The sequence below is a fragment of the Felis catus genome, chromosome B2 (genome assembly GCF_018350175.1).
Source record: "Felis catus isolate Fca126 chromosome B2, F.catus_Fca126_mat1.0, whole genome shotgun sequence".
Lineage (NCBI taxonomy): Eukaryota > Metazoa > Chordata > Mammalia > Carnivora > Felidae > Felis > Felis catus.
Genome location: NC_058372.1, coordinates 28,473,208 through 28,499,878, shown reverse-complemented (window position 1 = coordinate 28,499,878; position 26,671 = coordinate 28,473,208). Strand labels below are relative to the sequence as shown.

General features: G+C 37.2%; 1 long non-coding RNA gene across 1 annotated transcript in view; it reads left to right on the top strand.

Moving 5' to 3' along the window:
- The window catches only part of LOC123385324, a 59,872-nt gene that overhangs the window by 21,439 nt on the left and 11,762 nt on the right, over positions 1-26,671 (top strand). Inside the window, exons 2-3 of the long non-coding RNA XR_006597633.1 lie at positions 22,400-22,499; positions 26,251-26,335. This is a non-coding gene — a long non-coding RNA (uncharacterized LOC123385324). The remainder of the gene's footprint in view (positions 1-22,399; positions 22,500-26,250; positions 26,336-26,671) is intronic.

Sequence of the window (26,671 nt, the reverse complement as noted above, 5' to 3'; positions counted from 1 at the left end):
TTTCACAGGTGAATTCTACCAAACACTTAAAGAAGAGTTAATACCTATTCTTTTCAAACTACACCGAAAATAGAAGAGGAAGGAAAGCTTGAAAATTTATTTTATGAGGTCAACATTACCCTGATGTCAAAACCAGATAAAGACACTACAAAAAAAAGAGAGCTGCAGGCTAATATCCCTGAAGAACACCAGTGCAAAAATCCTTCACAAAATATTAGCAAACCAAATCCAACAATATATTTAAAAAATCATTCATCATGATCAAGTGGGATTTATTCCTGGGATGCAAATATGGTTCAAGATTTGCAAGTCAATCAACATGATACATCACATCAACAAGAGAAAGGATAAAAATCATGTGATCATTTCAATAGATGCAGATAAAGTATTTGACAAAGCACAACATCCATTCATGTTAAAGACCCTCAACAAAGTAGGTTTAGGGGGAACATATCTCAACATAATAAATACATTATATGACAAACCCACAGGTAACATCATAGTCATTAGGGTAAAACTGATATCTTTCCCCCATGGTCAGGAAACAAGACAAAGATGTCCACTCTCACCATTTTCATTTAACATTGCTAGGCACAATAATCAGACAAGAAAAAGACATAAAATGCATTCAAATTGGTAAGGAAGAAGTAGAATTTTCACCATTTGCATATGAAAAGATACTATCTAGAGAAAACAGTAAATACTCCACAAAAAATCTACTAGAACTGATAAATGAATTCAGTAAAGTTCTGGTATACTGTGGAGAATAAGCTTAGAAATTCCCTGGGCTTACACCAATGGGTTAACAAGGCATAAAGAATTATGAAGCCATAGGATGCTCACACCTGAGCTTGGGTAAACAAGACAAGGCAACCACAAATAGGGAAGTGCAAAGGCACCCGATAAATAGGTATATGAAATAAATAAGATTAGATATTCAGGGTGGAAGCACCCCCAATTTAGTACTATAGCAGAAAGCTGCTTTTACATGAAGGAAGGACCTAGCTAGGTAAACAGGTAAATTGGGCTATAGACCACTGCAGTGCAGGTGAGACAGCCCAAAGGGGAAATGATTAATAAAAGAAAAGATGTCGTGTTAACTCTGAGGTCACATGTCCTACCTGTCTCATCCCCTAGGCTACCTAAGATAAACAGAGGTGGTGCCTCATATCTGTTGTAAACAACCTTCCTCCTAACTGCCCAGCATCAGGATTTTGCTTTGTATAAACCCAAACCCCTAACCCCAGATATCTTCAAGACCCCCTTTCCCTCATGTTCACAAGTTAATGTTCACAGATTCATTGCCACTTTGTGTACATCCATCACCATGTTTGTAAGCCTCTGATCCTAATAAAAATGGGGCAAGGAGCCTTATTCAGGGCTCTTGTCTTTTCTCGGACATTAGCCATCTCTTGCTTTTCATCCTGCATCCCACTCTCTTCCTAGACAAGAGAGAACTTTAGACCCAGAGTCTATGAAAGCATACAAAATCAACAGATGGAAATCCTTAGTATTTCTAAGGATAATAAAGTAGCAGAAAGAGAAATTAAGGAATCAATCCTATTTACAATTGAACCAAAAGCAATAACATACCTAGGAATAAATTTAACCAAATAGGTAAAAAACATGTACTCTGAAAACTATAAAACATTGATTAAAGAAATTGCATATGACACAGTGAAATGGAAAGACATTTCATGCTCATGGATTAGAATAAGTATTGTTAAAATGCCTATACTACCCAAAGTAATCTACAGATTTAATGCAACCCATATCAAAACATGAACAGCATTTTCTCAGAACTAGAACAAATAACCTTAAAATTTATGAGGAACCACACAAAACCTCAGATAGCCAAGAAAATCTTGAAGAATAAAGCTGGAGGTATCACAATCCCAGAAACCAAGATATATTACAAAACTGTAATAATCAAAACAGTATTGTACTGGCACAAATTTTGACAGATAAATCAATGAAACAGAATAGAAATCCAGATATAAACCCATGATTATATGGTAAATTAATCATCCACAAAGCACAATAGAATATGCAATGGGAAAAAGGCAATTTCTTCAACAAATGATGTTAGGAAAACTGACAGCTGCATGCAAAAGAATAAAATTGGATCATCCTCTTACACCATACACAAAAATAAATTCATTATTGATTAAAGACTGAAATGTGAGACCTGAAGCCATAAAAATCTTGGAAAAGAGTGCAGGCAGTAATTTCTGACATCAGCTGTAGCAACATTTTCTAGATATGTCTCCTGAGGCAAAGGAAACAAAAGCAAAAATAAATGTGAATACCTCAAAATTAAAACCTTCACAGCAAAAATATTCAACAAAACTGAAAAAGAATTTACTAAATGGTAGAAGATGTTTGCTACTGATATATCCAATAAAGGGTTAGTACCCAAAATTTACAAACTTACAAAATTCAATACAAACAAAAAATAATCCAATTAAATCCAATAATACAATTAAAGTAATCCGATTAAAAATCAGGAGAAGACATAAACAAACATTTTTCCAAAGTAGACATATAGATGGTAAACAGACACATGAAAACATGCTCAACATCGCTCATCATCAGGGAAATGAAAATTAAAACCACAATGAGATATCACCTCACACCTGTCAGAATAGCTAAAATCAATAACACAAGAAGGATGTGAGGATGTGGAGAAAAAGGAACCCTCTTGTACTATTGGTCAGAATTTAAAATGGAGCAGCCACTATGGAAAACAGTATGGAGGTTCTTAAAAAAATTAAAAGTAGAATTACCATATGATCCAGTAATTCCACTTTTGGGTATTCACTGAAAGAATATGGACACACTAATTCAAAAAGATATATGCAGCCCTATTTATTGCAGCATTATTGACTGTATATATACATATGTGTGTGTATGTGTATGTATAATTGCAGCATTATTGACAATATATTATATATAATATAATTATTATTATAATAAAATTATTAAATTATATATATGTATATATACATATATATATATATTACTCAACCATAAAAAGGAATGAAATCTTGCAATTTCCAACAACATGGATAGATCTAGAGTGTATAATAGTAAGTGAAATAGATTAGTCAGGGAGACAAAACCATATGATTTTCAATTCATACATGGAATTTAAGAAACAAAAGAAATGAACAAAGGAAAAAAACAAAAAATTGACTCTTAATTATATAGAAGAAACTGCTGGTTATCAGAGGGGATGCTGGTAGAGGGATGGGTGAAATAGGTGGAGATTAAGAGTAAACTTATCATGATGAGCAGAAAGTGAGTAATTGTATAGAATTGTTCAGTGACTATAGTGTACACTTGAAACTAATATAGCACTGTAAATTAACTATGCTGGAGTTAAAATTTTTTAAATTTTTAAAAAATAGATGTAAAATATTAAAAAATAATAAAAGTGTCTGATATATATTCTCATTTTTTTAAATTTTCAGTGTTCTGTGTGTGTGTGTGTGTGCGTGTGTGTATACAAATTTCTAAGTAGTATCACATTCCTTTTGATTGAAAAACTTCCTCTAACATCTTTTATAATGTTAGTCTGTTCTAAATAAATTCTATGAGCTTCTGTGTTGCTGGCAATGAATTGCCTCATCTTCAGTTTATCTGAAAACATCTATATTTACCTTTATTTTTTTTATTTTATTTTTTTTATTTTTTTTTTATTTTTTTTTTTTACATTTATTTATTTTTGAGACAGAGAGAGACGGAGCATGAACAGGGGAGGGGCTGAGAGGGGGGGGGGACACAGAATGGGAAGCAGGCTCCAGGCTCTGAGCCATCAGCCCAGAGCCTGACGCGGGGCTCGAACTCACGGACTGCGAGATCGTGACCTGAGCTGAAGTCGGATGCTTAACCCACTGAGCCACCCAGGCGCCCCTATTTACCTTTATTTTTGAGAGATACTTTCATTTGGTATAGAATTCTGCATAGGCAATTTTTTTCTTTCAGTGCTACATGTGTTTACCCATTGTCTTTGTCATGCATAGTTTTGGATAAGAAGTCTTCTGTAATTGTGTATGCAGTGTTTTTTTTTTTCATTTTTTCATTTTTTTGAATTTTTAAAAAAGTATTTTGATTCAGTTATTTAATATACAGTGTTATATTAGTTTCAGGTGTACAATAGAATGATTCAACCATTCCATACATCACCCAGTGTTCATCATGACAAGCGCACTTCTTAATCTCCATCACCTATTTCAGCTATCCCCCCATTTCCCACTCCTTTGGTAACCATCAGTTTGTTCTCTATAATTAAGAGTCTATATTGCTTGGTTTGTCTCTCTCTTTTTCCCCCCTTTGCTCTTTTGTTTTGTTTTGTAAATTCCATGTAGGAGTGAAATCATATGAAATTTGTCTTTCTATGGCTTATTTCACTTTATGTTATCTAGCTCCATCTATGTCACTGCAAATGGAAACATTTCATTTTTTATGACTGAATGACATTACATTGTATACATATACAAATAACACTTCTTTATCCATTCACAAATTTGTAGACATTTGGTTTGCTTCTGTATATTAGCTACTGTCAATAATGCTGCTATAAACATAGTGTGCATGTATCCCTTTGAGTTAGTGTTTTTGTATTCTTTGGGTAAATACCCAGTAGTGCAATTGCTGGATCATAGGAGAGTTCTCTTTTTTACTTTTTGAGGAAACTCTATACTTCTTTCTACATTGGCTGCACCAGTTTGTATTCCCACCATCAGTGCACAAGTGTTCCTTTTTCTCCACATCCTCACCCAATACCTGTTATTTCTTGTGTTGTTGATTTTAACCATTCTGACAGGTGTGAGGTAATATCTCATTGTAGTTTTGATTTGCATTTCTATGATGATGAGTAATGATTAACATCTTTTAATGTGTCTGTTGGCCATTTGTATATCTTCTTTGAAGAGATATCTGTTCATGTCTTCTGCTTATTTTAATTGGATTATTTGTGGAAGGTTTTTTTTGGTGTTGAGTTTTATATGCTCTTTATATATTTTAGATATTAACCCTTTATTAGATATGTCATTTGCAAATATCTTCTCCCATTCCATAGGTTGACTTAGTTTTGTTGATTGTTTCCTTTGATATGCAGAAGATTTTTATTGTGATGAAATCCCAACACTTTATTTTTGCTTTTTTCCCCCCTGCCTCAGGAGACATATCTAGTAAGAAGTTGCTATGGCTGATGTGTAAGAGGTTATTGCCTGTGTTCTTCACTAGGAATTTGATGGTTTCCTGGTGGTTTCTTGATTCTACTCCTGAATCTAATACTACACTATATGTTAATTAAATTGAATTTAAATTTTAAAAAAAGGAAAAGAAATAGAAAAGATTTTTTAAAAAGTAAATAAAATAAAGTGTGTCTCTTGTAGACAGCATATAGATGTGTCTTGTTTTTTAATCCATACTGTCACCCTATGTCTTTTGATTGGAGCATTCAGTCCACTTACATTCAAAGTAATTATTTATAGATATGCATTTGTTGACATTTTATTACTTATTTTGTGATTGTTTCTAAAGATTTTCTCTGATTCCCTCTCTGAACCTCTGGTATATTCCCTTCATGTTTTGCTGATTTTCTTTAGTGATATATTTAGATTTATTTCTACCTTTTGCATAGTTATTAGTGGTTTCTGATAATATGGTTACCACTGGGTTTGTATATAATATCTTGTGCATATAGCATTCTATATTAAGTTGATGGTCGTTTAAGTTTCTTTTTTCCTCTACTGTCCATATTTTAGGTATATGTTATTATATTTTATATCTTTTTGTGTATGAGTGCCTTGACTGATTTTTTTTACAGAAATATTTCTTTTTACTGCTTTTGTGTTTTCTACTTTCATATTGTCAATTTGGTCTCTCTTTTCCATGCAAATAGTCCCCTTTAACAATACTTGCAAGGCTATCTGGGAAACTCTTTTATCTCTCCTTCTATTCTGAATGATAGCCTTGCTGGATAGAGCATTTGTGGCTGCAGATTTCTCCTATTCAGCACTTTGAATATATCATGCCACTCTCTTCTGGTTATCAAAGTTTCTGTTGAAAAATCTTCTAGCTTTACAGGATTTCCCTTGTATGTTACTTACTTCTTTTGTCTTGCTGCTTTAAACTTTTTTGCTTATTTCTCACTGTATTTTGCCAATTTAATTACAATATGTCTTGATGTGGGTCTGCTTTTGTTGATTTTGATAGGAGTTCTCTGTGCCTCCTGGATCTGGGTATCTGTTTCTTTCTCCAGGTTAACAAGTTTTCAGCTATTATTTCTTCAAATAAAATTCTGCCCGCTTTTCTCTCTCTTTTTCTAAGACTTTTATGATACAAATGTTATTGTGTTTGATGGAGTCACTGAATTCCCTAAGTCTATTCTCATTTTATAAAATTCTTTTCTCTCTTTTGTTCAGCTTGATTACTACCCATTACTCTGTCTTATAGCTCACTAATTTGTTCCTCTGCTTCTTCCATCCTGCTATTCATTCCATCAAGTGTGTTTCTCATTTCATTTATTGAGCTCTTTATCTCTATTATGTTATTCCTCATCTCTGTGTTAAGGCTCTCAATTATGCCTTCCCCTCTTAAGTCCAGTGAGTATCTTTATGATCTTACTTCAAATTCTTTATCAGACATGTGACTTTACATCTGTTTCACTTAGATCTCTGACAATGACCTATTCCTCTTCTTTCTTTTGGGATAAATTTCTCTGTACCCTCATTTTGTCTTCCTTTTAGTGTCTGTTTCTCTGTGTTAAGAAAGTCAGTTATGTCTTCTACTGTTTAAAGTAGTGACTATATGAAGAAGATGTCCTTGAGTGCCCTGCAGTGCAGTGTTCCCTGTTCATCAGAAATTGGCACTTCAGGAGAGTATCATATGTGTGTTGCTAATGCCCTGCTATTGTGTCTCAGTAGAGTCTCCTTTCAATGCAGTTGTCTTCATTGACTCTCTGCCTGTTGCTGACTGTGCTTGCTCTGGTTTTGTTAGTGGGACCCAGGCAGGCTAGCTCTGAGGGGGTGTGCCTACCAGGGAATTTGGGAACCAGGCAGGGATGATTATAAAATTTTCACTGAGCTTCTAGTTCTATGCTAGATCCCCCCCACCACAAGTGCTGTGGTGGCTGGGGGCTGTGAGCTGGGGTGGCTAGGACACATGACTGGACATGAAATGTGGTGTTCATCAGGCACAGCTGGGGCTGGGTGTGAAGGTGGCTTGTGGCAAGTGGCTGGGTGTGGGACAGTAACTAGGTGTGGCTTGGGGTGGCAACTGTGTACTCAGCAGCTGAGTGAGGTGCACTGCAGTGGCTGGCCATAGTGTGGCAGCTGGGTATGGCATGCAGGATCAGCTGTGCATCCCGCAGCTGGGCAAAGCATACACACTAACAAAATTTTTCCTGAGCCAGGGCCAAAGCAGGCTTGGAGTGGACAAGTCCTCAGGAGAACTCATTGGTGTGGCACACCACTAGCCAGTTCAGTAGCAAGTGTCTGCACAGCACCACCTCCCGCAGGTTGCTCTGTATTTATACTGGGGAGCAGGGGAGAAAAATGACATTTGCCATCTCCCTCTTTTTTTTTTAATATATGGAATTTATTGTCAAATTGGTTTCCATACAACACCCAGTGCTCATCCCAAAAGATGCCCTCTTCAATGCCCATCACCTACCCTACCCTCCCTCCCACCACCCATCAACTCTCAGTTTGTTCTCAGTTTTTAAGAGTCTCTTATGCTTTGGCTCTCTCCCACTCTAACCTCTTTTTTTTTCCCTCCCTCTCCCGCATGGGTTTCTGTTAAGTTTCTCAGGATCCACATAAGAGTGAAAACATATGCTATCTGTCTTTCTCTGTATGGCTTATTTCACTTAGCATAACACTCTCCAGTTCCATCCACATTGCTACAAAGGGCCAGATTTCATTCTTTCTCATTGCCACGTAGTACTCCATTGTGTATATAAACCACAATTTCTTTATCCATTCATCAGTTGGTGGACATTTAGGCTTTTTCCACAATTTGGCTATTGTTGAGAGTGCTGCTATAAACATTGGGGTACAAGTGCCCCTATGCATCAGTACTCCTGTATCCCTTATCCCTCATTTTTGGAGAAGTCCCTGAAGATGCTCCAAAATCAGTATGAACAGATCTGTCTCCTGTTTTTTCCCATAGCTGTGTTAAGTGCTGTTTTTAAGTTGCCTTTCTGCATAGGCTGCTGTTTCTTTAAGGGAAGCAACCCACCTATCACTTTACCTCCCAGCTTGCCCAGTGCTGAGTCAGCTGACTTTTAAACTCCAGGCTCCAAGTCCCACTGGTTTTACAATCTCATGAAATTTAGCTCCTCTGGTTTTCAAAGCCAAATATTAAAGGATTTAGTCTTCCCCATATGAGCTCCCTGGTGAGAGGGCCTGTTTCTCTGCCCTCTCCACACACCCAACTCCCCCCCTCATGTCAATAGCTTCCCTCCACAATTTGGACCTTCCTAAGCTTTCAGAAGCAGCTTTTTCTCTATATTTAGTTGTGGAGTTTGTTCTGCCAGTGTTTGGATTGTTCTCTGGTTTATTGACTTGGATGTAGATGATCTAGTTGTAAACATGAATGACGAAAACTCAGGGTTGTCCTGCTCTGCTGTCTTCCCAAGGTCCTTAAAGCATATATAGCATTTCTTTTTCTCTGGCTGCCTTGAAGACTTTCTATATACTTTGGAGCATACTACTTTATGTAACTAGGTGTGTGTGTGTGTGTGTGTGTGTGTGTGTGTGTGTGTGTATTTGTCATATTTGATTCCTATGCGCTTATTGGATCTTTGGTTTGTTGTTTTCATTAATTTTGGAAATTTTTCAGCTATTATCTTTTTTTCATTCTGTCTCTCTTCTAGAGACCTGAAAGGGATGCATTAGACCATTTGATATTGACCCATATCTTTTGGATGCACCGTTCAGGTTTTTATCCCAATTCTTTTTTTACTTTTAGATCATTTCTATTGACTTCTTTCCTTGGTTATGTCCATCTGCTAAAAACCCACTGAAGGAATTCTCTGATACTATGTTTTTATTTCTAACATTTATACTTGACTCTTTTTTATTACTTCCAATTCCCTGATGAAATTTCAAATCGGTTCATGCATGTTATTCATCTTTCCTACTAGGTTCTTGGAGATTAATCATAGTGATTTTATTTTTTTAATTAATTAATTATTTTATTTTATTTTATTTTATTTTATTTTATTTTATTTTTTAACGTTTTTATTTATTTTTGAGACAGGGAGAGACAGAGCACGAACAAGGGAGGGTCAGAGAGAGAGAGGGAGACACAGAATCTGAAACAGGCTCCAGGCTCTGAGCTGTCAGCACAGAGCCCGACACGGGGCTTGAACTCATGAACCGCGAGATCATGACCTGAGCCGAAGTCGGACGCTGAACAGACTGAGCCACCCAGGCGCCCCTTATTTATTTATTTTGAGAGAGAGAGCATGCACAAGTGAATGAGGGTAAGAGAGGGGGAGATAAGTCCAAGCAGAGTCCATTATGTCAGCACGAAGCCTGATGCCAGCCTCAGTCTCCCAAACCGTGAGGTCATGACCTGAGCCAAAATCAAGAGTTGGAGGTTTAACTGACTGAGCCACCCAAGCACCCCTAATCATAGTTATTTTAAAGTCCTGTATGATATTTCAAATATATGGGTCATCTCTGTGTATACTCTGCTGATTGCTTGATTTCTTGACAATGTTTTTTTTAAATCTTTTTTGAATCTCAATTTTTGACTAAATGACAAGCATCATGTATAGAAAAGTAGGTACTGAGATAAATAGCATACACACAATCACTTCTTCAGGCACACCATTAATGTAGAGGATGGAGTCAATCTGGTCAGTAGTTAAGCTGGATTGTTTTTGCTTTCATTATCTTTAGTGCCTGCAAGTTTCCAAATTCTCTAGTAGTGGGCTTCTGTTACTCTGTGTTTATTGGGTACCTGAATGCAGAGAGCTCCACCCTCAGTTTTCAGTCATTTTTGCATGTCTGTAAAGGTTATCTATTTCTATGTTCACGTTCCCCTCCCAGAGGTTGACTGATGTGATGTTTGAAAGATTCTTAGTTCTCCAGGTCCAGCTGCAGTCTCAAGCAAGACTAATGAACCTGGGCCATGAGGAGCAGGCCTTCCCAGTGTGGTTTTCTCTTTCACTGCTCTGTCTCTATTAACATTTCAGAAAACACCTTTATTAAAGATTTGTTTAGCCCTTAAAATTATAAATTCTAAGACCTAATGGGGATATTTAAGTCCAACTACTCATCCAAGTTCATCTAGCCATCTAACTGCCCAGGCAATTAGGTTATTTATATAACCTAGAATTAATAGGACACTAACATTCAATGCAGACTATTCTATCTCTGGACAGCTCTGATTGCTAGATCTCTCTTATGTCTAGTTATGATTGGTCTTCTCATAATTTCCACTAATTAACTATACCTGTTTAGGTTCAATATAAGTTCAATACATCTTCTATATAATAGCTATTCAAATACTTGAAGGCAAGAATTATTCATCCATATTTTAATTTAAAAAATGTATTGAATGCTAATGTGCCAAATACTCTATTTGTTACTATACCTTTGAAAAAAGTTATAATTCTTACAAGATCTGAAATTCTAGTGGTAACGATAGAAACTGTAATGCAATATGGTAAGAGAATTAACTGACATAAATTTGAGCAGAATGTTTTAGGAACACAGAGAAAGAATATCTACTTGGAGGGACAAAAAGTGCTAGGGATGGCTGCTTAGAAGAGCTGAGACTTGTAGGAAAGTAAGAATTAGGTATATGGCAGGAAGAAGGACATTTCAGGCAATGAGTACTATTAGCAATGGCTTGGAGGTGTATATACTTGAAATAAAAAGAAATTCAGATACAGATATGAAGGGTAAGGAAGGCACCTGGGAGCACATCACAGTGTGTACTATATGCTTTATCCCATAGGCAGCAAGAATCATAGTGTACAAAGTCCTTGTAGAAGACAAGCATAGTGTATAGTATAGTATAGTATAGTATAGTATAGTACAAACAGACATGTGCAAAAGATGTTTGTAAGAGTTCTACTTGTGCATAAAATGGAGAACAGTAGTATTTCAGGGAGTGTGTTCATCATGCTGTTCAGCATGAAAATAAGCACTCTCAGAAACATCTTTTATACATATGTGTCTAAACAGTGTTTTATATGTAGAACAGTGGGTGAATGCATTCATTCATGGAAGTAACATTTGGAATACTTGGAAATGTATAGGCACATTTTTGGCTCATAGTGACTAGAGATTATAGCTGGCATTTAGTGGGGTGGAGCTGGGAATGCTAAATTTGCTGTAGTGTCCTATAATGCAGAGGATAGTGTTATATGACAAAGGAAGTGTGAACAGCACCCCCTTGGGAAGCTTAAAGAACAAAATCTGGAAGGTGGCAGGAAAGGTTGGAATCAAGGGCACAGGTCCAAAGGTAGACCTAAAACAAAAGGGGAAATAGCACATTTTTAGAGACTAGTAAACAGGAATAAAGAACTAGTAACAGAGGAATGAAGTTTATTTTAGATAATGTTAGAGGTTGAGGAGGAATCATACCTGAGAACTAATAAAGAGAAAGCAAGTTTGTCTGAAAATAAAGAAGAAGATCATTGAGTGGGTGGCCTGAAGACAGAGGTGATGGGTGACCCAGTCATCATGAGGGTAGAATAGGAAGTAGGCAGGGCAGGATTTGTGGGAGATCTGAGCACCCTGCTGGGTACTGAAAAGATCCAAAGAGTATCAGAAAACATCCTACCAGGAATCAAACTAGGATAATTTAGTGATAGTTTAATAAAAGGATTACTTACAGAGGTGTGAGACGGTTGTTTAGAAACAGGATATGCAGTATCCTGGGGTTAGTGACAGCAGATCCCTATCACCCTTAAGCCTGAAAGACACCTGTGGAGAGGGTTACTGTGAAAGGAGGGGTGGTTTTGGGTCAACGGTGTGGTTAATCTCAGCACATTCTCCTGCCTTTCTCTTATTTCCTGCCAGGCCTTCCCAGTGTTCATACTTAACCAGAAGTCAGAGTTCATGGTAGCCTGTTATATAGCCTATTATCCAAGTCAGAGTAGGGTAGGGAAGGATGGATAGTCTGAGGGACAAATAGAAAATGTCTAGTTCTCAGAGTATGGTTTAAGATTGAATAACAGAAAAAGATAACTTGGTGTTGATGAGATCCAGGAATTTAGAAATTGTTATTTAGTGGAGCTTTAAGGACATCAATGGCAGAAGTTGGATAGAAAATGTGACAGCAATCCATGGAGTTTACCTGTCTGGTATCCTTTCAAGAAAGGAAGTAAAGTAAGCATGGCAGTTTAAGAAGAAAAAAAAAACAGTTTTTTGTTTGTGGTAGAAATGTGTGTGGTAGAAATGAGTACAGTTCACAAAACCTACTTTCCTTTCTGTTCATGGCATATGGCCAGACTCCATTTGCCAGCCTTTGGTTCAGTTAGGAGGGGCCATAGAGCTAAGTCCTGGCCAATGGCATGTGAGTAAGAGTCATACACACTGCTTCTTGGCCTGGCCCTTAGAAGCCCTCCTGCGTGAGTCTCCATGTTTCCCACTTCCATATGTTGCCAAAGGGGTCACCTGACCACGAAATAACATTGGACTTCTTTGTGAGCACAAAATAAACTTTATTGTGTCAAGTCACTGAAATTATGAAATTTTCATGTTGATAGAATAGTTATACTTTCCTTTAAGATGTCATTCCTCCTGGGTCAGGCTAAGGATATGGTGATGAGTGAGTAGAATCCTAGAAGCCCTGTGTAGCAAAAATGGGCAGACAAGTGCTGACCAGGGGAGGAGGTGGAGAATAAAGGTAGAGGACATTAAAGAACATTTCAAGATGAGACTGAGGAATCTTTGAGAAATGATGACATTGACAGCAAGAGGAGAAAGAAGAGGAGAGGAACAAAACAGATCTGTGGTTGATGAGCCTGGCTTTGAAATTCAAAATGTTAAATTCTGGTTGGCACTGAAGATGCCAGAAAGTACCTGGAGACAAGAAGGTAAGAGGGAAATTTAATCTAGCATTCATTCAGTTGTTTGTTGAGGACAATGAGTTCACTGAGGGACAAAGAGTACTCTGAGTCACAGGAAAATGCCTGTGGTCACTTCGCGGTGGGAAAGATATCAGAATGAACACTGAAATCTGCCCAAGCAGTTAGAAATCTATGAGAAATGGGTTAGTCCACTTTGATTAGTTCTGGATGAACCTTTTACTTCTGACTAGCATGACACTTTACATGGAGTGGGTATTGAAAATAGTCATTGCAGAAAATGAATAAAAGAAGGAATAAAAATGAATCCTTTAAAAGTTTGGAAATATTCCTTCTGGTAAAATTATGACTCAGGACACAGTGTGTGTACATGGGAAGAGTCTGTTTGTAGCCTTCATGGAGTCAGGAATGTCCCAACCCCAATTCCATTTGGAAATCATCAAAGTAGGGACAACAAAAGGAAAGTGAGGATTTGTTTAGTCAGAGAGTGGATAGTAGTGAACTTGAATAGGGATGCATTCTTTTTAGTGAAGTTGCTAGAGCTGATTGGAGGTAGTATGAGAAAATGTTCCATTCTGACTACCTTTCCAAACCACTTCCCTTGCTTGTAAGGCCTGTTTTAGACAACAGACCCACTCCCTCTAAGTCTCTTCAGGTGGCAAGGGGAAGGGCTGCTTGGCCATTATTCACTTAAACTTCTAGTAGATTTAGAAAGTGGTCCTCAATTTTTTTCCCAACTGAAGAAAATTATTTTGAAATAATTTTAGAATTATGGAAGAGTTACAAAGATAGTACAGAGTATTCATATACATACTCACCTAGTTTCCCCTAATGTTAATATCTTATCTAAACATAGTACAATTATGAAACTATTATTACTGTAAAAATTATTACGGTAAAAATACAGATTTTTAATTCAGATTTAACTTGTTTCAATGAAAGCAATTATTGCATCATTTGCAGGCAGCCAGTTTTTATCATAGTCAACAGCAAGAGATCATCTAACACACAACTATTTTCAAGTGACAATTCAGTTTTCAACTCTTAAAGCTCTGTTTGCAGATAAGTGGTATATAAAAAGGAGATTTAAGGCCTTGTCTTTACCACAGGGAATGAAGTTTTAATGGAGTTCTGAGAACAGGTGACAACTGGTTGAAAGAGGCATCTGGAAAGGGGCAGCGCTGGGACCCTGAAGGAGGCAGACACGGGGACTGGTGGTAAAGATGGCCCTGTATGGCAAGACATCTTGACTTCCTTGTCTCACTCACATCCCCATGTGAAAGGGTGAAAGTACCAGTAGGTCAATTCTGTGGTGGGTTATTGTGGGAAGAGACAAACTACCTGATAGATAGAGAGATAATGGTTGTGGAGCTCTTTACAGTTTACAAACTTTTTCACAAAATTACTAATGGGTGTCCAGAACCCGAGTTTGACTAACCACAGGTTAGTCTTAGAGCCATGAGGAGCCTCAGAGAGGATCTTGCCCAACCCAATAGTCATAGAAAAGGCACTTGGGCCCAGAGTTGCTTCTGCTGGGTGACAGCTGAGGGAGGGCCAGCCCAGCTTCTGACTTTCCATCCCATTTTTGTTCTACTCGATATTTTCACTTAAATCTCCAGAATACCCAACTTGGGTAGTAAAACTCACATCTGAGAAAACAGAAATGACATGACTTGTTCTTGGCAGTCTTTTTAGTTAGGATCATAAGGTTGGTGCAGAGAATCTGAGACTTTACATCAAGGTCATCCAAAACAGAATAGGCCAAAGAGAAGAGGAAATCCTGTTTTGAGTTAATAAGGAAGAGTTAGGAAATTGCTGGCTTGGAATGTGGAATTTTAACTCTTTTACAGTATTCTATGGCCATGTGCTCAGAGAAGCTGGTGTGGAGCATTTTCTAAACCTCTGAACCTTCATGGGAAATTTTCATGCCTAATGACTTTCAGGTCACTCATTGTTTTTGTTTTTTTTTTTCATGTGCTTTAAATGAGTATCTTTATGCTTTAAAAATATCCCAGAATACTTGAGTTTCATTTGTAAAGTGGGTTATCAAATGTATTGTCTATTTTTGTAAAGAAACACTTGTTGTTTTACTGAATGAAAGTATTTATGGGATTTTCTTACAAATGAAACAACACTGAGGTTTCCTGAAATGAAGTGAAACAAGGTCTTACTCTGGTCTGGCCTTCGTGAAGCATGCATAGGAACCTCTTTCTCTGTCTCAAAAGTGACAACGTGGCCTTTGTAGAGACATCTCTCACAGCATTTGCCTGTGATACAGGGATAAGGTTGGGGCCTTTAGAGGAGTTTTGACTAGTTTCTATTGGGTCCCTAACAACATATCTCCCAAACCTCTCTGCCCCCCATCCGGGATCCCAGATTGGGAAGAAGATGTGTATCTGTGCTTGGAGGGAAGAAGGGAAGTAGATGCAGGGCCCTTTATGCCTGAAGCCACCGGGGTGATTAGATGTCAAGAATCTCAGTGACTGATGCTTAGTCAGTAGATGACCTTTTACTCTAGAGGGTTTAATTAGAGAAAGTACTGCATATAAAGACAGATTAGGAGGCTTTCACTGAACCATAATGGGTTTTTTTAATGTTTATTTTTAGGAAAGAGAGAAAGAGGATCTGAAGCATGCTCTGTGCTGACAGCAGAGAGCCCGATGGGGCTCGAACTCATGAACCAAGAGATCATGACCTGAGCTGAAGTCAGATGCTTAACCCAGGCACCCCAAACCATAATGCTTTTAAGCAGACTCTTCACACAAATAGGAGAGAGTCCCTTTGGGTTGGCTTGAGGGTCCCAGGCTGGGCTCTCACACTTGCCAAAATCTACTTCCATGTTCTGTCAATGGGGCAGATTTGAACTGCTAATTGAGCTGACACTGCTTACAGAAAATAAACTTTTAGTATATAGTATATCCTTGAACAGTGAAAACAGAAAAACTAGTATCTTAGCAAATTCCCTTTTTTCCTTTAAAAAAAATGCTGGGGATGAGGTGAAGAAAGGGAAAAGAACAATTGTCCCCATTCATGCTTCTTGTCAGCATAGCTGATCAAACTCTTTAATTTCAGAATTGCTAGATGCTATGGTGGTATTCTTCAGGACATCTCATTTTCCTACCCTTTTCCAGGCATCCACTAATATATTTGCTCATTGCCACGTGTGCTTAATAAGATAAGCCTTCATCTCAGAGGCAAGGGCTGGCTGCCCCTGTGGTTGATTTTCTCTTCCATGAGATGTTCTGCTGTTCTTGTCCCCACCCATGGATGTCCCACTCAGTTCCCAGGGAGGCCACTTTTGTCCCCACAAAGCAAGCTGTAGGCAGTGTGGTTGTTGGAGGAAAGATTTAGAATCACCCCAGTCTCCCTAAAGTTTATTCCAGAAGCATGGTGGAGTCATTTGTTTTCGTCAACATTTGAGCTTAAGGCTTGGCCATTGAATTTAATAAAACAATTTAAGATTCTTTCACAGAGAGATATAAAGTAGAAGGAAACTCTTTTAAGGTAACAAATATGTGGATATAGTATCCTTGTTCAGAGCCAACACTGGAGAATGGGGTAATTTTGTTTTGGATTCAAATGAGGTAAAACTCTAAAGGAGTGTGGCTCAGTTTCTTTGTGGTTCATAAATCAATTCTGAGGGCATTTCTGAAAATTAAATAACAAAAACAAAACAAAACTTTCAGGCAAAAGAACTGTTGTCTATCCAGGTTGTATATTTTATCTGCATAAACTTAACACTGCCATATTGTTGAAGCAGAGCCTAAATCTCAGGCCATTTTGCATCCCTGAATATCAGCAGGAGTCTTAAAAGTAAGGCCATTTTCTTACACAGGTGCAATTCATCATCACACCTACCAAAACTAACTTCTAAATATTGTCCATACTTAAGCTTCCTCTGATTATCCCTAAAATGTCTTTGAACACTTGACTTACCAACTATTATATTGAAATAACATGTTACAAATTACATTGAAGGCAGAATTTGTTTGAATGTAGGAGTTATGATGTGGGTTTGAAACTATTCAATGCAAATACTAACCTCTCCAAAAAACAGTCCCTTTTCTTAGGACCTCAAATTTCCAGGGCAATCACTAGTGCTCTGGAACAAGAAATTGATAAGAAGAGGTATTTCTAGAGAAGGGTAGAAGAAACTCTTTCATTTCTTGAGGTTACACACCGATAACTTCATCCTGACCAGAGAGAGCTCTAATGTGAAGGAGTTTGCACGAAGTGAGACTCAGTGGGTCTTGGTTATAGCTCATCCCTTTCTCAAGCTAGTTTTGGGATCATAGGAAGGCACTAATTTATTTTAGCCTCAGCTTTCTACTTGGTAAAACCCACATGTAAATATCGTTTCTGCTCACTTGACAGAGGGTAAAAAATCTTGTGCATGAAGGTTCTTAGAAAAGCAGTGTGCTAAAGCTATGAGAGGCAATGCTGTGAAAAGAAATGATGGTTAAATACAGGCATGCTTGTACAGACATGTGCTCATGAGCTGGCCTTTTAGCATATTAGTGTGCATGATGATATCTATATTTTGTTATTTCCACAGAGGAATAGTTTGTTATATAATAGCAAATAGACCTCACATGACTGGTGTTCATGAAGTGCAACAGTATTTCTTCCATAAATCTTAGGAGATATACAAAGTGCCATCAGGAGACAAAATTTACTTGTAGAATTTCCCCCTAAAAATTATAGGACACTAATCACTTAAATGACTGCAAAGTTTGAACACATTTTCTAAGAAGTAAACTTTTATGTAACTGTTTCTTTTGCTTTTGGCCCTGAGCCTCTGTGCACTTCTGACTTCCTTCCTCTTGGGCCACTCTGAATGTTCTCTGCACACCTGTCTTCAGAGATCTGCCTCTCAGGGTGTACCTTGGAGTTTTTCCTGTACCTGTCTATGTTCAAATTTATTCCATGGCATCAATTACCATCTACTTCTTTTTTTTAATTAATTTATTTATTTTGAGAGAGAGAGTGCGTGCAAGTGGGATAGGGACAGAGAGATATGGGAGAGAGAATCCCAAGCAGGCTCTGCACTGTTAGTGCGAGCGGGGCTCGAAGTCGTGAACCATGAGATCATGACCTGAACTGAAATCAAGAGCTAGACACTCAAGCGACTGAGCCACCCAGACACTCCTGACTACGACTTATTGTGCTCATGGTCATGGGAGTCCAGAATGGTTCATCCAATTTCTTCAAAACCAAACAGAAATATCAAGGAATTGGAGAAAATAATGAAACTCAGCTAGAACTTCTGTCAACCTACCTTTTCATGGGTTAAATGCTTCCCTCCTTTTTTTGTGATCATAGATTTGCCAAAGGCAAGCAACCAGAAGGCCAAAAACAGATATTTTGTTACTTGATGCTTATACCTCTCCTTATATGGAGCACAGACTGGGGTCCTATGTCTAGTTCTGCACTCCTTGAGACCAGAGCTAAATGTGATTCATCTCTAAAACCTCATGGAGCCTGAGAATTACCAACTTATCTGGGGTAACACCTCTCAGTTGTGACATTTGACAGATGAATTTGTGTTTCTCCTCTGTGACTTTGTTACTTTAAATAGGACCCTCATTCAGCAATATTTGCTGTCACATGGTCAGTTTTATATCAGGCAGTACAGGCCATAGTTAAGTGCACAAGCTCTGGAGCCAGGCTCTTCGAGTTCAACTCCTAGACTGTTCCTAATCAGTTATGTGGCTTTGGGCATTAGTGGACCTCTTTGTATTTCAGTTTCCTCTTGTGTACAATGGGGATAATAGTATAGATCTGAAAAAGCTGTTCTAAGAATAAATGCTAATACATGTAAATAAATGCTAATACATGTTCTATGCATTAGAACGATGTCTAACAAATAGTAAGTACTCAATGTTATCAAAGTGCTTAGGGATGGACATGCCCTTGAGAATGGGGTACATGTACAGAATCTAGAACATGCAGATCTTAAACCCTAAACTGTGTTGCGCAGACCTTAATGTACCTCAGAATCACCAGGGAGTTAGGTAAAAATACAGATGCCTGGGTTTGCTGCCCCAACCCCCCTGATTGATCCCATTGCAACCAAGTTTGAGAACTGCTTCATAGACAAAACTGGATTTTTTCCCCTTCACGAAATAAAAACTTTGAAAAGTAGGTAACCAAGGTACTTCTTTCCTCCTAAATTCTTTTAATCAGTCTAAGCTAGTGGAGGAGTATTCAATAATGAGGGCTGACTTCCAACAGGGACTGCAGGGCTGCTGTGAGGATTATGATTTGTGTGTCATTAACAGATGGCAAGGTATTCTTAAAAACAGTGGCATTTTTCAAAGGTTCTGATTAGGAACCTACAGTTTCAAAACCCATTTGTCATTGGAAACATCACCATGGATAATATATCACCCATCAACTTAATTATAATGGTTTTTGTGTTGTGACTTGGTACTGTCAAGCAGGATAACAAACCTTTAAAAAATAATATATATTAATTTCCTCCTCAAAAGAATCTCCTTATTCTTATGAAGATATGTTTTAAGTTCTTTATCAAGTGACTGACAGGACTGAGATGGGATTGGGGAAGGGCCCACTCAGCTTTGAGTAGCTTTTCCTGTCTGGTTAGGATCCCAAGCATTCTTAGGAGGTGGTGAAGCCCTCAGCTTGCTATGTTCAGGAAGTCAGTCTGATCACAGAACTATCTTCCTTTTAAAAAGTGATCGTATATTTTGTTATGTTTTCCTCCTAATATTTATGCAATCTCTTCTCCCCCTACTCCTCCCCTTCCTCCTCCCCCTCTCTCCCCTTTTCCCTCTCCTACCCCCTTCTCCTTCTCCTCCTTCTCCTCCTCCTTCTCCTTCTCAGTCTTGTCAGGTTTTGTCCCCATTCTCTTTTACATTTTCTCAGAGAACCAACTTTCAGCCTTGTTGGTTTGATCATCTCTGGTGTATCTTTGTTTTGCACTTCTTTCATTTCTGTTTTTTATTATTTCCTTCCTTTTTTTTAAACTTTTGAGTTTGAGACTTACCTCATATTCAATCTCCTCTGCCCTTGAAGTAATTCTTCAACTGCAGCTCACATTTTGATATGAAAAATTTCATTATTGTTTAGCTCTCAATTTTTCTAACTTTTGTGATGTTTTCTCTTTTGACCAAGATGTTCTTCAGTAATCTGATCTAAAATTTCCAAACATATATGGGGTTTTAAAAGTTTTCCTGTTACTGATTTCTAACAGAATTTTATTGTGGTCAGAGAACTTGTTAGTGATTCTTTATTATTTCTTGAGCCTTGCTTTGGGGCCAGTATGTGGTGAGTCCTCTAATGACTGTAAGGTTCTATAAATTTCAGCCAGGTTTTTTTCTAATTATGCTTTTTATTTATTTTTTTAATATGAAATTTATTGTCAAATTGGTTTCCATACAACACCCAGTGCTCATCCCAACAGGTGCCCTCCTCAATACCCATCACCCACCCTCCCCTCCCTCTCACCCCCCATCAACCCTCACTTTGTTGTCAGTTTTTAACAGTCTGTTACATTTTGGCTCCCTCCCTCTCTAACCTTTTTTTTCCCTTCCCCTCCCCCATGGTCTTCTGTTAAGTTTCTCAGGATCCACATAAGTGTGAAAACATATGGTATCTGTCTTTCTCCGTATGACTTATTTCACTTAGCTTAACACTCTCCAGTTCCATTCACATTGCTACAAAAGCCATATTTCATTCTTTCTCATTGCCACGTAGTATTCCATTGTGTATATAAACCACAATTTCTTTATCCATTCATCAGTTGATGGAAATTTAGGCTCTATAAAGAACTCACCAAACTCCACACCCAAAAAACAAATAATCCAGTGAAGAAATGGGCAGAAAACATGAATAGACATTTCTCTAAAGAAGACATCCAGATGGCCAACAGGCACACGAAAAGGTGTTCAACATCACTCCTCATCAGGGAAATACAAATCAAAACCACACTCAGATACCACCTCACATCAGTCAGAGTGGCTAAAATGAACAAATCAGGAGACTATAGATGCTGGTGAGGATGTGGAGAAACGGGAACCCTCTTGCACTGTTGGTGGGAATGCAGACTGGTGCAGCCACCCTGGACAACAGTGTGGAGGTTCCTCAAAAAATTAAAAATAGACCTACCCTATGACCCAGCAATAGCACTGCTAGGAATTTACCCAAGGGATACAGGAGTTCTGATGCATAGGGGCACTTGTACCCCAATGTTTATAGCAGCACTTTCAACAACAGCCAAACTATGGAAAGAGCCTAATTATTCTTTTTTATATTTTCTTCAAATTTGATAATTATTTTCCTTGCTTAACCCATTAATACTAAGAAAAATGTGTTTAAATCTACTAATATAATTGTGGGTTGTAAATTCCAGCGATTTTTAAATTACATATTGAGGTTATATTGTTAAATGTACCTAAGTTTAGAATCATTTTATCTTTCTGGAAAATTGTTACTTTTATCACTATATAGTAGCAATTTTTATTCTTAAATAGATTTTGCTTTAAAGTGTGTTTTAGTTGATATCAAGTTAGCACTACTAGTTTTCTTTCCATGAATATGTTCCTGACATAATTTTTTTAGCCTAGTATTCTTTTGCTTTTAATATTTATGAGTCTTTTATTTTAGGACCCAGATATGACACATTTTAAAGTAACATATAGATGGATATTTTTGTTCTAAAGATTTATTTTATTGAAAAAATCATTTTTGACATTTGTTAATTAATTTAAAAATATTTTTACCTGCTTCATCTGCATTTTCTGTTTACTCTTTTAGTGCTTCAATCTCCCCATATTAGTTACTTCTATTGGTTTAGTTTTTAAAAAACTTCCTCACCAACATACACTGATTTGAGTTTCTATTCTATATTTTTACTTAAAACATTTTTTAATGTTTATTTTATTTTTGAGCAGGGGAGGAGCAGAGATAGAGGGAGGCACAGAATCTAGAGAAGGCTCCAGGCTCTGAGCTGTCAGCACAGAGCCTGACTTAGGGCTTGAACCCTCAAACCATGAGATCATAACCTGAGACAAAGTCAGATGCTTAACCGACTAAGCCACCCAGACGCCCCATCTTTACTTAAAAAAAAATCAAAACACAACACTTTTATTGCAAAATAATTTAAGACTTACAAAAAATGAGCTTCAAAAATAGTATAAAACATTCTGTATTCTTCCTCTTCATCTAGCTTCTCCAAATATTAATATCTCACATAGACATAGTACAATGGCCACAACCAGCAAGTTAACATTGATACAATATATTATTAATTCATCTACAGATCTTATTCAAACTTCACTGATTGTCTCACTGATGTTCTTTTCTCTGTTTCAGGATCCAATCCCGGATCACACGTTGCATGTTAACTACATCTCCAATTTGAGACAAGGCCTGTCTTTGTCTTCCATGACTCGACACTTCTGAACAGTATTAGGTATTTTGTAGAATGTCCTTAGTTGAGCTTGTTTAATGTGTCTTTGTGGTTAAATTTAAGTTATGAGGATCACTTCTCTGCTTTTTTTTTTTTTTTTTTTTGCCAAAAGTGTATTAGTGCTACCTGTTGGCAAATTGGAAGTGTTCAGTGCCAGTGTGGTTTGCGTCCCGTTGTTATGCTTTTCACATCCTGTTTTTCTATCTCATACCCCCTAATTCACAGACAAGAAAATGCTCAGATCCAGGCAACCTGCTAAACTTCAAGTAGTCCTGGGCCATAATGGCCAACAGGCCAAAGGAAAGACCCCTTTAACAGTTGCTGGTTATAGCTGAATGTGAGAACTCTTGGGAACTGGTCTGGAGAACATGTAATTTGAGACTACATCCAATACTACTTAGGAGGAACAGTAATTTATTTATTCCCTTTAAAGTCTCCAGATTTCGGGGCACCTGGGTGGCTCAGTTGGTTGAGCGTCTGACTTCGGCTCAGGTCATGAACTCACGTTTCGTGAATTCCAGCCCCGCGTGGGGCTCTGTGCTGACAGCTCAGAGCCTGGAGCCTGCTTCAGATTCTGTGTCTCCATATCTCTCTGCCCCTCCCCTGTTCACACTCTGTCTCTTTCTCAAAAATAAAGATTAAAAAAAAAATTAAAAAAAATAATGTCTCCAGATTTCCGTGGTGTGGTTCCTTCTGGACATTAAGTAAAGTCATATTCTAAATCGTTATTTTAAGAATCCAGTAATTTTAAGAAAAAAGTCTCATTTAGTGAGAGCTAAGGGAAAAATCAAGGATCCTCCTTTGTAGCAGTCTCACCAGAATTTATTTTGAGGCAGAAAACATTTGGCTTTGCTGGGTGTCTGATTAAATCTTAAAAATAATGCAGACAACTCATGTGGGGAAATAGGCCCACAGAACAAAGACAATGATTCTCCTAAGGGCCTCAAGTTTGAACAAGTCAAACAGAAATCAAGCTTGGAATCTCTAATCTCTGCTTTGCAGTCCAACACTTGCATATGTTCACTTTTAGCTAAGCTGTCTAATGCTTAATACAAAACATTGTATTTGTGTATCATGTCTATGTCCATGACATATATTCCTTTGAGTATTAAAATACAAACTGATCAGTTATCAATTGTATAAATAAATATTTGGAAAAATGATATTATGAGGTTTCCTTTATTCAGCGTATTTATGAGCAACTACTAGCACATGCTTATTTTTAAAATTCCATTATTGTAGCTCTTCTACTTCTGCAAGCACCTAAAAATTTAGAGCACTTTGTGGGTCTCTAAGTCCAACCTCCCTTAATATGTAAATGAGTAAACAGATGCATTGAAAGGTAAAGTGACTTTCTCAGTGTTGTGCAGATTTAATGATAGAGCTGAGGGAGAAGCCAGCTCAGAACCTTTTGATTTCATTTTCTCTATTGCTTACACATTTTCTATTTCACTGATTTGTGCTCTTCATTATTTCCTTCATTCTGCTTGCTTGGGGTTTAATTTGCTTTTCTTTTTAAACACATTTTTTAATGTTTATTTATTTTTGAGAGAGAGAGACAGACAGAGCATGAGAGAGAGGACGACACAGAATCTGAAGCAGGCTCCAGGCGCTGGGGCTGTTAGCACAGAGCTCGATGTGGGGCTTGAACTCACAAACCCATGAGATCATTACCTGAGCTGAAGTCAGACACTTAACCGACTGAGACACCCAGGCACCCCTAATTTGTTCTTCTTAAATTTCTTAACGTGGAAAATTAGATCATTGATTTATATTATTTTCTTATCTAACATAAACATCTAAACTTTATAATTCCCCTCTAAGCACCCCTCAAATTTGGATGATGTATGTTTCATTCAGCTAGTTTACTTTTCATTTAAACATTCATTTTCAAACTATTTTCTAAATTCTCTGGTGATTTATTCCTTGACTCATGGGTTATTTACAAATCTGTTAACTTCCAAATATTTGTTTTTCCTAGACATTTTGTTGTTATTGATTCCTAATTTGATTCCACTGTGATCAGAGGGCTAAGTCTGTGTGATTTGAATATTTTTATTTTTTTGAGATATGGCCCAGAGTATGGTCTATGCTGGTGAATGTGCTATGCAACTTAAAAAACACTTGCAGTGTGGGCTGTAGTGTTTTATAAATATCAACTAGGTCAAGGTAGTATTGCAAAGAATCCGTGTCGTTGTTGATTTGTCTAGTTGTAGCAATCTCTGTAGAGTTTAAAACTCTCCAAATATGAGAATGATGGAATGGCCTATCTTTCCCTTTAATCTTATCAATCTGGCTTCATTTTTTTTTTCTAGAAGTTGTGCCTCTTAATTCTTTTCACCTATTTCACCCATTGTATCTACTGCTTCATTATATTTTAATGCTCTACATGTTGTTTTATTAGGCCATGTATGATGGTCTTTCTGACTGACCATTTTATGGTTATGAAAAATTCTTCCTTGTCACTTACATTTTTTTTTGTCTTAAAATCTACTTTATCTCATTTTAACACAGCTATTCCAGTTTTCTTTGTTTGCTGTTTGCATGGTATCTTCTTTCCCATAGTTACTTTCAACCTATCTGATGCCTTTAAATATAAAGTGCATCTCTCGTATACAGCATACAGTTGGGTAAAGCTTTTTAAAATCAATTCTGAAAACTCTGCCTTTTAATTGAAATGTTTAATCTATTCATATTTAATAAAATTATTGCTGCAGTTGTTTTTTGGTATATCATTCTATTGTTTGTTTTCTATTTGTTCTATTTTCTGTTCTTCCTTTCATGTTTTTTAAATATTATCTTAATAATATTTAAGTTATTTAAAAATTCAGTTACAGGATGTGAGGGCGATCTGGCTGCGACATCTGTCACCCCATTGATTGCCAGGGTTGATTCGGCTGATCTGGCTGGCTAGGCGGGTGTCCCCTTCCTCCCTCACCGCTCCATGTGCGTCCCTCCCGAAGCTGCGCGCTCGGTCGAAGAGGACGACCTTCCCCGACAGAGGAGGACCGTTCTTCGGTCAAGGGTATACGAGTAGCTGCGCTCCCCTGCTAGAACCTCCAAACAAGCTCTCAAGGTCCATTTGTAGGAGAACGTAGGGTAGTCAAGCTTCCAAGATTCCAGACACATCCAAATGAGGCGCTGCACGTGGCAGTCTGCCTTTCTTTAAAAAAAAAAAAAAAAAAAAATTCAGTTACAATTTTCTTATTGGGTTTTGTTATACTTCTCTACATTATTGTTTTAATGATTGTCCTGGGATTTAAAATACATATCCTTAACTTGTCACAGTCCATTTGAAGTTATATATTACTCCTTGTTAAATGCAGAAATCTTGCAAATATGTATGTCCATTTTCCCCTTTTTATGTTACATCTATATATGCTATAAACCATGACAATGCTATAAATTTTGGTCCAAACAGTAATGCATATCATATGTATTGTATATGTCATATGCATTTAAGCTTCTTTCATGTCTTTTCATAGCTTGATATGTATGTTTTTAACACTGAATGTTTTCCTGAATGAATATACCATAGTTAATTTACCCATTTACTTATTGAAAGACATCTTGGTTCCTTCCAAGTATTGGCAATTAAAAATAATTGTTACATCTAAAAAATCAAACCCAAGATCATGTAGATTTTCTCCCATATTACCAGGAATTTTATAGTTTTGCATTTTATATTTAGGTCCATGATCCATTTGGAGGTAATTTTTGTAAAATGTGTAACGTCTTTGTCTAAATTCTTTAGTCTTCATGTGCTGTCCAGTTGTTCCAGCACCATTTGGTGAAAGGATTATCTTCTCTCCATTGTATTTCTTTGCTCCCTGTCAAAGGTTAGTTGACTATATTTGTGTGGCTCTATTTCTGGGCTATATATTCTGTTCCATTAATATATCTGTGTGTTCTTTTGGTGATACCAGTTTTGGTTACTGTAGCTTTACAGTGACATTTTATATGGCATGTTATCATGTCATTTATAAAGAGTTAAAAGATAATGACTTTTGAAAATTGTAATCACATATCCACAACACATGATAGCAACAATAAATCTTTAATGTAATCAATGTTATTTCAATATTGTTAGAACAATAGTGTTTAAAAATTTCCCAAGTGTCTAGTCTTCTTTTTTAATTCTTTTAATCTTTATTTTTGAGAGAGAGAGAAACAGA